This window comes from Anomaloglossus baeobatrachus, chromosome 2 (genome assembly GCF_048569485.1).
Source record: "Anomaloglossus baeobatrachus isolate aAnoBae1 chromosome 2, aAnoBae1.hap1, whole genome shotgun sequence".
In the NCBI taxonomy this organism is placed as follows: Eukaryota; Metazoa; Chordata; class Amphibia; order Anura; family Aromobatidae; genus Anomaloglossus; species Anomaloglossus baeobatrachus.
The window spans coordinates 734932367-734945967 of record NC_134354.1 but is presented as its reverse complement, the minus strand read 5'-3'; positions in this window follow the sequence as shown (position 1 = coordinate 734945967).

Genomic DNA, 13601 nt, shown 5'->3' with positions numbered 1-13601 from the left:
TACAAAACTATGTAAGGTAGTTAACACAAAGGAGGACAGTTTGCAACTACAGATGGATTTGAGTAAATTGGAGAATTGGACTGAAAAATGGCAGCTGAGGTGTAACACAGATAAGTGTAAAGTTCTGCACATGGGAAGGAGAAACAGATGCTACAATTACCTACTAAATGAGAAACTGCTGGGGAAATCAGACATAGAAAAAGACTTAGGCATCTTAGTCAATAAGAAGCTAAACTGGAATGCCCAGTGTCAGGCACCTGCCACCAAAGCAAATAGGTGCATGGGATGTATCAGAAGAGGTCTCGGGGCACGAGATGAAAACCTCATTCTCCCTCTGTACAAATCACTCATCAGACCACACTTGGTGTATTGTGTGCAATTTTGGGCATCGGTGCTCAAGAAAGACATTACTGAACTTGAAAGAGTTCAGAAGGCGGGCTATTAAAAAAATAAATGGAGTGGGTGCATTACAATACCCAGAAAGGTTATCAAAATTATGTTTATTTGCTCTAGAAAAGAGAAGACTTAAGGGAGACCTCATAAATATGTACAAGTATATCAGAGGGCAGTATAGAGATCTCTCCCATGATCTGTTTGTACCAAGGACTGTGACAAGAACAAGGGGGCATTCTCTTCGATTGGAGGAAAGAAAATTTCTACATCAGAATAGAAGAGGGTTCTTCACGGTAAGAGCAGTGAGGCTCTGAAACTCTCTTCCTGAGGAAGTGGTGATGGCAAACTCACTGAATGAATTTAAGAGAGGAATGGATGCTTTTCTTGTAAACAACAGTATAGAAGGTTATGAATAACATAATATTACATGTAGATAGTTGACCCAGCTTAGGAGTCGGGAAAGAATATTTTTCCTTATGCAGTTAAATTAATCATTCCGGTATGAGCAGGAAACTAAACATGTGAAATCCTGAACTTAAAGGGTTAATCGAACTCTTCTCTAGTTGGGAGGGGTGACATTTGTTAGAGACTCGGACTCTGTTCCTCTCAGGTAGCTTGGAATGGATCGGCCGATTCTGAGTGGAGACACTTAACAAATCAAGACAGACCAGTCTATAACTTGCTCTGTTTATTACAAGAAAAAGGAGGGTTTTTTATACCCTTTGGACTGATTACATAATGTGAGATATAAATATACAAGTCATACATTTTAGGTGTTTTCCATATATCATATGTCAAGGTTATTTCATTCTCATTCTCATTCCCTCTATGTTAAACTCCAGACATCCTTTTTAACTTCCCCCTCTGCTCTTCGGATGCATTGTTTAATTCTTTTACAAAGGGATATAATACCTTCTTCTGACATCATTGGGGTAAGTCTTTTAAGATTTTTAGATTAGCTAACACGGTACAAAGATATGTATTTAACTACCTCTATTCTATTTTAAGATATAATGCTGCTGGACTTTTAAACTACCAATTGTTTTATGTGGGCAGTTACCTCTTTCTATTTACCAATTCTTTAAAAATGTTCACTTATTTATCTCTGACTTACATTTATTGGATAAATGAGTAAGAAAATATACTATTTTATACTTATTCAAATGTGTTAGTCATGTATATCATAGAACACCTCTGCCCTCCTAAAATAAAAGAAAAAAAAGTTTAAAGGGGTGGGCTTGAGAACTTTGGACAAAGAACCATTGAGAGGCACCTGGTTAAGCTGGGTGCATACTGGGAGTGTCTACATTATTATGCATTTATACGCTCTGCTATAGGCTACTATTCTATAAACGCCTACATTTATGCATGATTCCTATAGAGGACAAGGGATTAAAAATAACAAATTATGTACTTGTAAACTCTCAATTCTCACCAGGCTAAAAGAATCCCAAAAATCTTCCAGTTATCAAAAAAATGCTTTAAGATACAAAACCTAGCACAATTACATGTACATTTAACACTTGGTCAGGTTTTTTTTCTCTGCAACTCATGAGGAGCTGCCTACCCCCACCTTCCAGATGTGGGTGCTGTATCTGCGGAGGAATGTGCATTCCAGCTTGCGAAGGGGGGCTGTGCTGCCAGTCTCTTCCCCATCTTTTCTTTGTTAGAATGATACTGTTAGGAACATTTTTGAAACTGAACTAAGGAGTGATAACTCCAAAATGTCATCATAGATTCTTTACACTACCTATGTCCATCATACTGGGCTGCAATTTATACAACCTCTTGCAATTCTTAGCTCCTGTAGGAAAAAACAATCTCTTCTTGAACAGACTATACATAGTGCTCTAATTGGATTTGGCCAACTGCAATTTGAATCCTTTCCCACCTCGTTGTGTATCTTTCAAATACCCAATCACAACAGTGGCGCGTGTCTGAATACACAGGGAAATACGCTGATTCTAACACTATCATTCACCTTAAACCTTCCCCCTCCTCGGTCGTGTAAGCACAGCAGTGGATGTGTTAAATAAACACAGGGGGATTACACTAGTTCCCTTCTCTGCTCTGTTCATAAATTCCAAACAAACTGTCACAACTGTAAAACACAGAGAGCTGAAAACGTATAAGCCAACTGCATCTGTACCGCCCCGCGGCCTCGCCTGCGACCGCCAAGCCGCTCGGGTCCGGGCTCGCGTGTGTCGATGGCTCGAGCGCCTCTGGACCCGGGGGTCACGTCACTCTGGAAGGGTGTTTGGCTCTACGCGCGGGGAGAATGCGGGTGTTTGGGTTTTGGGGTGATTGTTCGTGACGCCACCCACGAGTTGTGGTGATGGTGGACACCACCGCTGCGGTGAAGGTACGAGGACTCCCGGGAGTGGTGTAGTGGCGCAGCTAGGTGTTGGCCCCTTCGTGGGTAGGGGATGTTGGTCCCGGGGCCCGGTTGTGCGAGGGCCAGGGTGCAGGACGCAGGGCTGCGATGCGGCGCAGTGCCGGATGGCACTTGTGTACTCACAATTAAACCACACAGAGTAGCTTGTAAACCAAACGAAAGTATGAATGGGGCCAAGGGCCGGCTGCAGCTTCCTAGTCGGGTTGGCAATGTCCGCCTTTCTCCTGCACCTGCGTTTGTAGTGTGACCACTGTGCCTGGGCACTAGTAGTCCGCTCCCCGGCGTGTATGTGTCGTAGGAGCCCCTTTTGCCCGCAGGCGCTGGCCCTTGGATCTCTGGCCTCTGGCGGTGGCTACTAACCGGACGGGTTGGGCTGTTGCCTTCAATCGGGACTTTGGTGGGAATGAACCCCTGAGGTCCAGACCGCAATCAGTTAATTCGACTATGGTGGTGGCGTATAGCCTAGTTCGGGATCTGAGTACCCTGCCTGGTGCTCCGGTATCCTGTTAGCTCCCCTGTTTGGTTCCAGCGGGCCACTACCCTGTCCCGGTCCCTTACGGTTCTGCTGGTCGTATTCCCAGTCTCCTGCAGGCGGTCACTGCCGTCTGCCTGCCGGACTGATCTGGGGTCCTAGGCTCCAGCCCAGGCCCCAAGCAGAACTGTACTCCACTATTCTCCACTCCGCTGTACTGTACTGTCTGTACTGTCTGTCTCTGTCTTCCTGCCTCAGGCCAGCAGACTCCTCGGGGGGCATGTCTTTCCGCCTGACTCCGCCCACCTGGTGTGCCTGTCTAACACTGAGGGAGGCAATCAGGTCTTTGTGGTTTACTGGTGGTACCTTTCTAGTGTGGGGGTGTAGGTGGTGAGTGTTGTGACCCGTGACCCCTGGGGTCCAGGGCGTCACACTTCCTGTTCTACATTCCACAAGCTAAGTAACCCTCATCTCTCCTCGCTCTCTGTGTAAAGACTGCAGCACTCCCCCTGCTTCCTGGCCCCCGCTGTCTGTCCGCACACAGCAGCCGGGTAATTGAGCCCCCTTCCTCCTGCTGCTGATTCTACTAACAGCTGCAGGTAATTAACCTTTGAGGACTGAGTCAGAGCGAAGAAATTACAAGCCCTCTCACTGTGGAGCCTCCCTTGCTTTCTTCTCCTGTCCGTCACGGACAGGAGCATTGCTTCAGCACCCTCTGAACATCAGAAATTGCTCAGCCAGTGTTCACTGGAACTATTTCATGACAGTGACAGGGGTCATCAGATGTGTTGTCTTCTCTCCTGTGAGTTGTTTCCATACATGGTGTAACTCTTTGATCTGCTTCCTTCTCTCTTGCTCACCTGCTGTTCATCTTGTGTAATGAGACTGGTATAAATTTAGGGCATTAGGTCTGTGTACCTTGGTCTGTGTACTTCTACAAGTGCTTCATAAGTGCTCAGAAATATACCAGAAAGCAGAGATGTAATTCTGTGGAGTGACTTCTCCATGGTCATCATTCATCTATGATATTGACAATCCATCTGTCTCATTCACAGGTATGAACACTGTTCATTTGAATTGACCCTCTGAATTTCCTGCACAGATCCTAATCTGCTCTCCTGCTCTGTCTTCACACTTAAAGCTGTTTCTGATATTGGTATGTTAAACTGACCTATCTCTGCTGTGTAATTAGTTATGTGTTGTCTTCTCTCCTGTGAGTTGTTTCCATACATGGTGTAACTCTTTGATCTGCTTCCTTCTCTCTTGCTCACCTGCTGTTCATCTTGTGTAATGAGACTGGTATAAATTTAGGGCATTAGGTCTGTGTACCTTGGTCTGTGTACTTCTACAAGTGCTTCATAAGTGCTCAGAAATATACCAGAAAGCAGAGATGTAATTCTGTGGAGTGACTTCTCCATGGTCATCATTCATCTATGATATTGACAATCCATCTGTCTCATTCACAGGTATGAACACTGTTCATTTGAATTGACCCTCTGAATTTCCTGCACAGATCCTAATCTGCTCTCCTGCTCTGTCTTCACACTTAAAGCTGTTTCTGATATTGGTATGTTAAACTGACCTATCTCTGCTGTGTAATTAGTTATGTGTTGTCTTCTCTCCTGTGAGTTGTTTCCATACATGGTGTAACTCTTTGATCTGCTTCCTTCTCTCTTGCTCACCTGCTGTTCATCTTGTGTAATGAGACTGGTATAAATTTAGGGCATTAGGTCTGTGTACCTTGGTCTGTGTACTTCTACAAGTGCTTCATAAGTGCTCAGAAATATACCAGAAAGCAGAGATGTAATTCTGTGGAGTGACTTCTCCATGGTCATCATTCATCTATGATATTGACAATCCATCTGTCTCATTCACAGGTATGAACACTGTTCATTTGAATTGACCCTCTGAATTTCCTGCACAGATCCTAATCTGCTCTCCTGCTCTGTCTTCACACTTAAAGCTGTTTCTGATATTGGTATGTTAAACTGACCTATCTCTGCTGTGTAATTAGTTATGTGTTGTCTTCTCTCCTGTGAGTTGTTTCCATACATGGTGTAACTCTTTGATCTGCTTCCTTCTCTCTTGCTCACCTGCTGTTCATCTTGTGTAATGAGACTGGTATAAATTTAGGGCATTAGGTCTGTGTACCTTGGTCTGTGTACTCCTACAAGTGCTTCATAAGTGCTCAGAAATATACCAGAAATGTCCCAGAAGTGACCAGAAGGTGAACTCTACTTCTTTAACTGTGTCTTTCACTTGCATCTTGCTCCTTCCCCCTTATTCCCACTTGAAAACCCAATTCACACCATGTTCACTTATGCCCTCACAGTCTTTGCTCCACTCCTCCTCACTCTCCTTCGCTATCCCCAAACCCCAGCACTCTCCAAACAAATATTAATCTCCCCTTCCCTCTTACCTCCCCACCTGTCCTCATCTGCTGACCTGCTCCTAAACCACAGATCGCTTCTAGTATCGCGCAGACCAGGCCGTCCACTCTCCTTCTCCCACCTGCTCTCCCTTTCTCTACTTCTCCTCACTGCTGGTGACATATCTCCCAATCCTGGACCCCCACAGATGGGACACTCCTCTTTACCACCCCCCTACCGCTCCCCATCTAGTAGTAACTACCGCAACCTCTCCAACATAAAATCCATTCCCCTCTCTGCCACTCCGCAGCCCCCTCTCTCTGGAGCGCTCTGGAATGCCCGTTCCGTCTGTAATAAACTGCACTTCATTCACGACCTCTTTATCTCTAGCAATCTATCCTTTCTGGCCCTCACCGAAACATGGCTGACACCATCCAACACTGCCTCCCCTGCTGCGCTGTGCTACGGCGGCCTCCACTTCACCCACACCCCTCGCCCTGGCAATAGACAAGGTGGAGGAGTGGGCCTCCTCCTTTCTAACAACTGCAGCTTCACCCCAATGCCACCTCTACCCTCCCTTGTCCTGCCTTCCTTTGAAGTGCACTCTGTCCGCATCTACTCTCCCTCCAACCTCCAAGTGGCCGTCATATACAGACCCCCGGGCCCAACCACTGCCTTTATCGACCAGTTCTCTGCCTGGCTTCTACACTTTCTCTCTGCTGACATCCCCACTATCATCATGGGTGACTTCAACATCCCCACTGACACCCGCCAGTCAGCGGCCTCCAAACTCCTCTCCCTCGCCTCATCTTTTGGTCTAACTCAGTTGTCCGCCTCTGCCACCCACAAAGATGGCCACACACTAGACCTTATCTTCACCCGTCTCTGCTCTCTATCTAACCTCACTACCTCCCCTCTCCCCTTATCTGACCACCATCTGCTGACCTTTTCAGCCCTGTCCTCCTCACCTGCCCCCCCTGTCCAGCACGTATCACACCCCCGCAGAAACCTTGCACACATCAACATACACACCCTTTCTGACTCTATCCTACCGCTGTCCTCCATATCTTCACTCCACGACACAAACAGTGCCACCATTTTCTACAACGCCACTCTCACATCAGCTATTGATTCAGTCGCTCCTCTTGTGAACGGCAGAGCAAGACGAATCAATAGACAACCCTGGCACAACAGCCTCACTAAAAAACTACGGCAAGTGTCTAGAGCCGCAGAGCGGCGCTGGAAGAAAACGCACTCCCAGGAAGACTTCACCACATTCAAAAATGCAATTCACACATTTCGCTTGGCCCTTACCTCGGCTAAACAGAATTACTTCAAAAACCTCATATCCTCTTTAACACACAACCCCAAACAGCTATTTAATACTTTTACCTCCCTCCTTCGCCCACCGCTGCCCCCTCCAACCTCCCTCATCTCCGCAGAAGAATTTGCCACATATTTCAAAGAAAAGATCGACCAAACCAGACAAGTCTTTTCTGCTGAACCACCACAACCCCTTTATATAACAGACCACTGCCCCTCCCCCATAAACTTCCTCCCCACTATCACCGAAGGAGAGCTTGCACATCTTCTCTCAAAAGCGCACCTCACTACATGCGCACTTGACCCCATCCCATCCCACCTCCTCCCCAACCTCACCACTATCCTTATTCCCGCCTTATCCCATCTCTTCAACCTATCTCTAACAACTGGTACCTTCCCTTCTGCCTTTAAGCATGCAACAGTCACACCTATCCTAAAGAAACCTTCCCTCGACCCAACCTCTACTACCAGCTATCGACCCATATCGCTACTCCCACTTGCCTCAAAACTCCTGGAACAGCACGTCCATGCTGAACTTTCCTCCCACCTCTCCTCTAACTCTCTCTTTGACAACCTACAGTCCGGCTTCCGTCCACATCATTCCACTGAAACTGCCCTGACTAAAATCACAAATGACTTACTTACCGCCAAAGCTAACAACCACTTCTCTGTACTCCTACTTCTAGACCTATCCTCAGCCTTTGACACTGTTGACCACTCCCTGCTACTACAGATTCTCTCTTCCCTTGGTGTCAGAGACCTCGCTCTCTCTTGGATCTCTTCATACCTCTCCAACCGCACTTTTAGTGTCTCCCATTCCCACACAACCTCTTCATCCCGTTCTCTCTCTGTTGGTGTCCCTCAAGGCTCTGTCCTGGGACCCTTACTTTTTTCTATCTATACATTTGGCCTGGGACAACTCATAAAGTCCCATGGCTTCCAGTACCACCTATATGCCGATGACACTCAGATCTACCTCTCTGGTCCAGATGTCACATCTCTGCTGTCCAGAATCCCAGAGTGCCTATCTGCTATATCTTCCTTCTTTTCCTCTCGCTTCCTAAAGCTCAATATGGCCAAAACTGAACTGATCATCTTTCCTCCATCTCCCCTGCACTCTCCACCTGATCTATCCATTACAATTAATAACATCACGCTCTCCCCAGCACCCAAAGTTCGGTGCCTCGGAGTGACCTTTGACTCTGCCCTGTCCTTCATACCGCACATCCAATCCCTCACCACCTCCTGCCGTTTTCAACTCAAAAATATCTCCAGAATCCGCCCTTTCCTCAATCCCCAATCTACAAAAATTCTAGTGCACGCCCTCATAATCTCCCGCATCGACTACTGCAACATCCTCCTCTGTGGTCTCCCTGCTAACACACTCGCCCCTCTCCAGTCCATCCTTAACTCTGCTGCCCGACTGATCCACCTCTCTCCTCAATACCACCCCGCTTCTCCTCTCTGCAAGTCCCTCCACTGGCTCCCAATCTTCCACCGTATCCAATTCAAATTACTAACACTGACCTACAAAGCTATCCATAATCTGTCTCCTCCATATATCTCTGAACTAATCTCTCGCTACACTCCAAAACGTAACCTCCGGTCCTCCCAAGATCTCCTTCTATCCTCCTCTCTCATTCGCTCCTCATGCAACCGACTCCAAGACTTCTCCCGAGCATCCCCAGTCTCCTGGAACTCACTGCCTCAACACGTCAGACTATCTACTACACTTGCAAACTTCAAACGGACCCTGAAAACTCATCTGTTCAGAAATGCCTATAATCTACAATGACCTCACCGCCCCACCACCGTGCGGAGCTGCCGCCCCACCACCGTGCGGAGCTGCCGCCCCACCACCGTGCGGAGCTGCCGCCCCACCACCGTGCGGAGCTGCCGCCCCACCACCGTGCGGAGCTGCCGCCCCACCACCGTGCGGAGCTGCCGCCCCACCACCGTGCGGAGCTGCCGCCCAACCTACACCCCACCTACTGTCTCCTCCCCAAAATCCTTTAGGATGTAAGCCCGCAAGGGCAGGGCCCTCTTCCCCCTGTGCTAGTCTGTCTATTGTAACGTGTACATGTATTCTGTATGTAACCCCCTCATGTACAGCACCATGGAATCAATGGTGCTCTATAAATAAACAATAATAATAATAATAATGTCCCCCAGCTGTCAAGAGAACCCATCGGCATCCTGTGATCATGTCAGGGAGCTGCCGATGGGAGCGAGGAATGGTGCACCTTCTGCCGGCGAGTGTTAGATCATGTTGTCAGAGTTTGACAGCGCGATCTAACTACTTAACAGGCGAGGGTGGATCTCTGATCCACCAGTGCCTGTTTGCTGCACATGTCTGCTGATCACATCAGTCGACATGTGTGGGTTTTGATGCGAGCTCAGCTTGTGAGCTAGCATTAAAATCAAGGACACACATGACCAAGGACATATAGGTACATCCTTGCTCGTTAAAGGGTTAACTTTGCACTTATCTGCAGCCCCTACACTTAAAATGCAGCCCCCTGCTCCGCTCAGCAGCCCTCGAATAGGAGTCACTGGAACTTGTAGTTCTCCAGCCAGCAAGTAACAGGTGTGACTGTACACTATTTGTTTTTCAAGAGATACCAAAGTTAGAAAGAAATTTAGAAACAACAGATTTATCTGATAGCAACAGTGATCGGGGAGTCACATTCATCATTCTATAATTTACACTTTAAACTCCAAATGTTGGACCTAAAATTAAACTATTAATAGACTTTACTGGGAAATACCATATGTTTACCAATACGCCATAAGATCATTAAGCAATCATTCATATTCCACACAAAAGTCAATTAACTGAATTTCCTTTTAATTCCCTGCATTTCATGCCAAGGTATGTAATAAAGCTGGCACACCATGAGATTTCTAGTGTACGGATGAACAAACGTCTATACATGCCAATATTACAACCACAGGTGTAACTATATTTGGTGTAGGTGTCACAGTTGCACTTCGGCCCTGATGCCTAGGGATGCCAAAAGGTCTTCTTAGCGTGTAGAACGGCTAGGGCAGGCAGTAGTAGTCATGTGTGCAGGGGATGCCAGGCCGCAGCACAGCCGATTGGTAACCCCTTGCCTCCCGGTCACCGCTCCACTGCAGGGATGCTTTCGCCTAAGTCCATTCTTTCTCTGAGTTGATAAAGCAGACACCAGTATATTTTCTTCAAACATCTGAACTTTACTGATCTTCATTACAGGGACTTTTTCTATTAGTATCACACGGGCACCGCTTCTGGTACCGATGGGGTTCCCTCCAGACTCCACTCCAACAATTAATTTATCGGCCAACAGCTTTCCTGGCACCTGTGCTCCATTGGAGACCACTAGACCCCTCATTCTCTAGTCTGACATCACGCTGCATGAACCGATTCAAATAGTCCTTAAGCCTATGCGTCCCACCCACAGGGATTAGCTTGTGCTTTGAAAGGGCTCAGTGCGACAGCACTCCTCCATTCATGTTTTTGGCCAGGACCTACCCTTCTCCTTTAAGGGCCCATTGACCTTTGGTCTCGCAGGGGATTTCTTTGGGTTTTTTTATCCAAGAAAGAACGGACACCACCCCGACTGACCGGACTGAACCCCTCTTCTGGGGATGCAGTTCAGACAGTCCTCTAAAGAGCAGGACCCCACATATCCAGTGTCAAAGGGGTGACCCTTAGGATTGTAAATCAAAGAATATAGGGGCTTGTTATCTCTTTCTCCTACTAGGGGACTCTCCTTCCCTCCTTCTACATTTTATCCTATTTATACACTAGCCTCCCCCTTTCACTTAACCCTTGTTCTGACTAACCAGGTACCAGGGCAGCCGTCACTAAACCACATTGCCTCCTGGTGGCCATTTACAAAATACACATTACATTTTATTACATCTGATAAAACCCTTCTGTGTGCCAGCTACTTCTGCAGAGGGGTGGTGTAGCCTTGACCCCCCCCCCACCCATGCAAGCCTATATAAGAAGACCAATAGTATTAAAGGGCTTGTCCAGTATTGTTATATTGATGGGCTATTATTGGGATAGGTTATCATTATCAATATACATTTGGTGGGGGTGACATACCCATCATCCCCATTTATCAGTTGGTGCTGAGGCAGCCAAATATGATCAGTTGTGGAGCTGCACAGCATAGTTCCATCAAATATATAGTGGCTGGGCCAGGTAGTTACAATCTACCCCTATTCAAAATACTATGGATCTGCAGTATGCTACTGCTGCCACTATACAATTGATGGAGCTGTGCTGAGCGGCTCCACAACTAAGCACATGTGGACGCCTCTGTCACTGGTAAAAGCTGATCTGCGGAGGCTCTGAGTGTCACACCTGCGCTGATAAGATATTTTGAAGGCCTATCTTGGGAATAGGCCATCAAAATAAAAATAGTGGCAAACTCTTTAAATACTTCACATCTGTGGGCCCGGTAGGAAATTTTGCATTATGATTCACAAACATCAAGCAATGACACAGCTTACAATAGAGGCAAAGATTATCCTGTATTCATTGTATGTTCATACAAGTGTTTCACTGTCATGTTGGGGGTGAGAGTGGCATTTGCTGTAAAGGTGCATTGGCCCAGAGCTTTAGAAAGGGCCACGATGGAGCATATATAGAGCCACCCCAGAGCTGAGGATTCAGGTTAATTTTATAACTAACAAGTGCATCCAACATAAGGGCGAAGATAGCTGTCATATGAGTGAATTTCACCAATAGTAAAGGGGATCAAAGAAGCTTTTTCCTGGATATTAGCAGATTGAGTGCTGGTGCCTAAGTGAGAAGAGGATTTCCACACTACAAATGGCTGGTTATTAGTACCTGTGTGGAAACGACTGTGATACAATGATTAAAAAGTAGGCTGCTGCTTATCACCAAAGAGAGCAATGACAATGAAGAGGGCTGTGGCAATCACTGTGTGTGATTTTCTCCTTTGTGATAGACATACTGACTGTGCTAAATTGAAGGAGGTGCTGCTGAGGAGGTTGTCAGCAAACTGCAACAAATAAAAGTGAAGTATTTCAAGGTTCCTATTGTTGTCCTGCCAACTGTTTATCTATCTTCAAGCCTTTTGCTTCTTATAATATTCTGAAAAAATAAGGATGGTCAAATCCATTCTAAAATAATCAAATTCAATTACAATTTCCCCAAATTTGGAAATTATAGCACATCTACAGTGCCTTGTGAAAGTATTCGGCTCCCTTGAATTTTTCAACCTTTTCCCACATTTCAGGCTTCAAACATAAAGATAAAAATTTGAATGTTATGGTGAAGAATCAACAAGAAGTGGAACCCAATTGTGAAGTTGAACGATATTTATTGCTTATTTTAAACTTTTTTTAAAAATAATAAACTGAAAATTGGGACGTGCAATATTATTTGTCCCCTTTAAGTTAATACTTTGTAGCGTCACCTTTTGCTGTGATTACACCTGCAAGTCACTTGGGGTATGTGTTTATCAGTTTTTCACATCGAGAGACTGAAATTCTTGCCCATTCTTCCTTTGCAAACAGCTGGAGTTGAGTAAGGTTGGATGGAGAGCATTTGTGAACAGCAGTTTTCAACTCTTCCCACAGATTCTCGATTGGAGTCAGGTCTGGACTGTGACTTGGCCATTCTAGTACCTGGATACGTTTATTTGTGAACCATTCCATTGTAGATTTTGCTTTATGTTTGGGATCATTGTCTTGTTGGAAGACAAATCTCCGTCCAAGTCTCAGGTCTTTTTCAGACTAGAGATGAGCCAGCCTCTAAAGGCTCGAGTTCGGTTCAGTTCGTTGAACGGAGGCCGCGTTCGAGTTTGGTTCGGCAAACCGTTCGACGAACCTCTCGAACCCCATTGAAAACAATGGGAGGCAAACACAAACATATAAGAACACATTATAAATGTACACATACAGTTAATAAACATTGCCATAACACTTACAGGTCCCCGTGATGCATCCTGCACTCTGTCTCCTGCCATTTTTCCTTCCAATAATCGCTGCGTCCTCCCGGTAACCAGCACTGATGATAGGACCTTCCGTGACGTCAAAAAAAGCATGTGACCAGTCACGTGTTTATTATCTCATTGGCTACAGACTGGTCACATGGCTCTGACGTCATGCTAGGTCCTGTCATTGCACTCTCTGGTATGCGGTGATCGCTCCAGCATCTCCGCATACCGGTGAAATGCTCTGGCACATGGTTGACTCCCCGTTCTGATTCCCTGTTCCGTTATTCACCGGCTGCCACAGTCGGTCAATAATGGAGATCACCGTTGCTATAGCATCCCGCCTATCAGCGGTGACGTCACCGCTTACAGCCTGCAGCCTCTGCTCACTGACTGAGTGAATAGACTGCAGTGCTTGGGGAGCAGCAGCGTCCTTTCTCCCATGCAGCACTGTCTGATGTAGAAGAGCTGCATGGGTTGAAGGAGAAAGAAGACAGAAGACCATGGATTGTGGAGGGATGAGAGGGATTAATAAACATGGAGTCTCTAATGTGTCTGTGTATTTATTTCTATTAAAGTATTTTTTCTCTGTGTGGTGTCTTTTTTTTTTAACCCTTTATTGGAGATTCTTAATGTCCGGGTCAAACTTGCCTGACATTAAGAATCTCTGACTTAATACTAGCTAGTAAAAC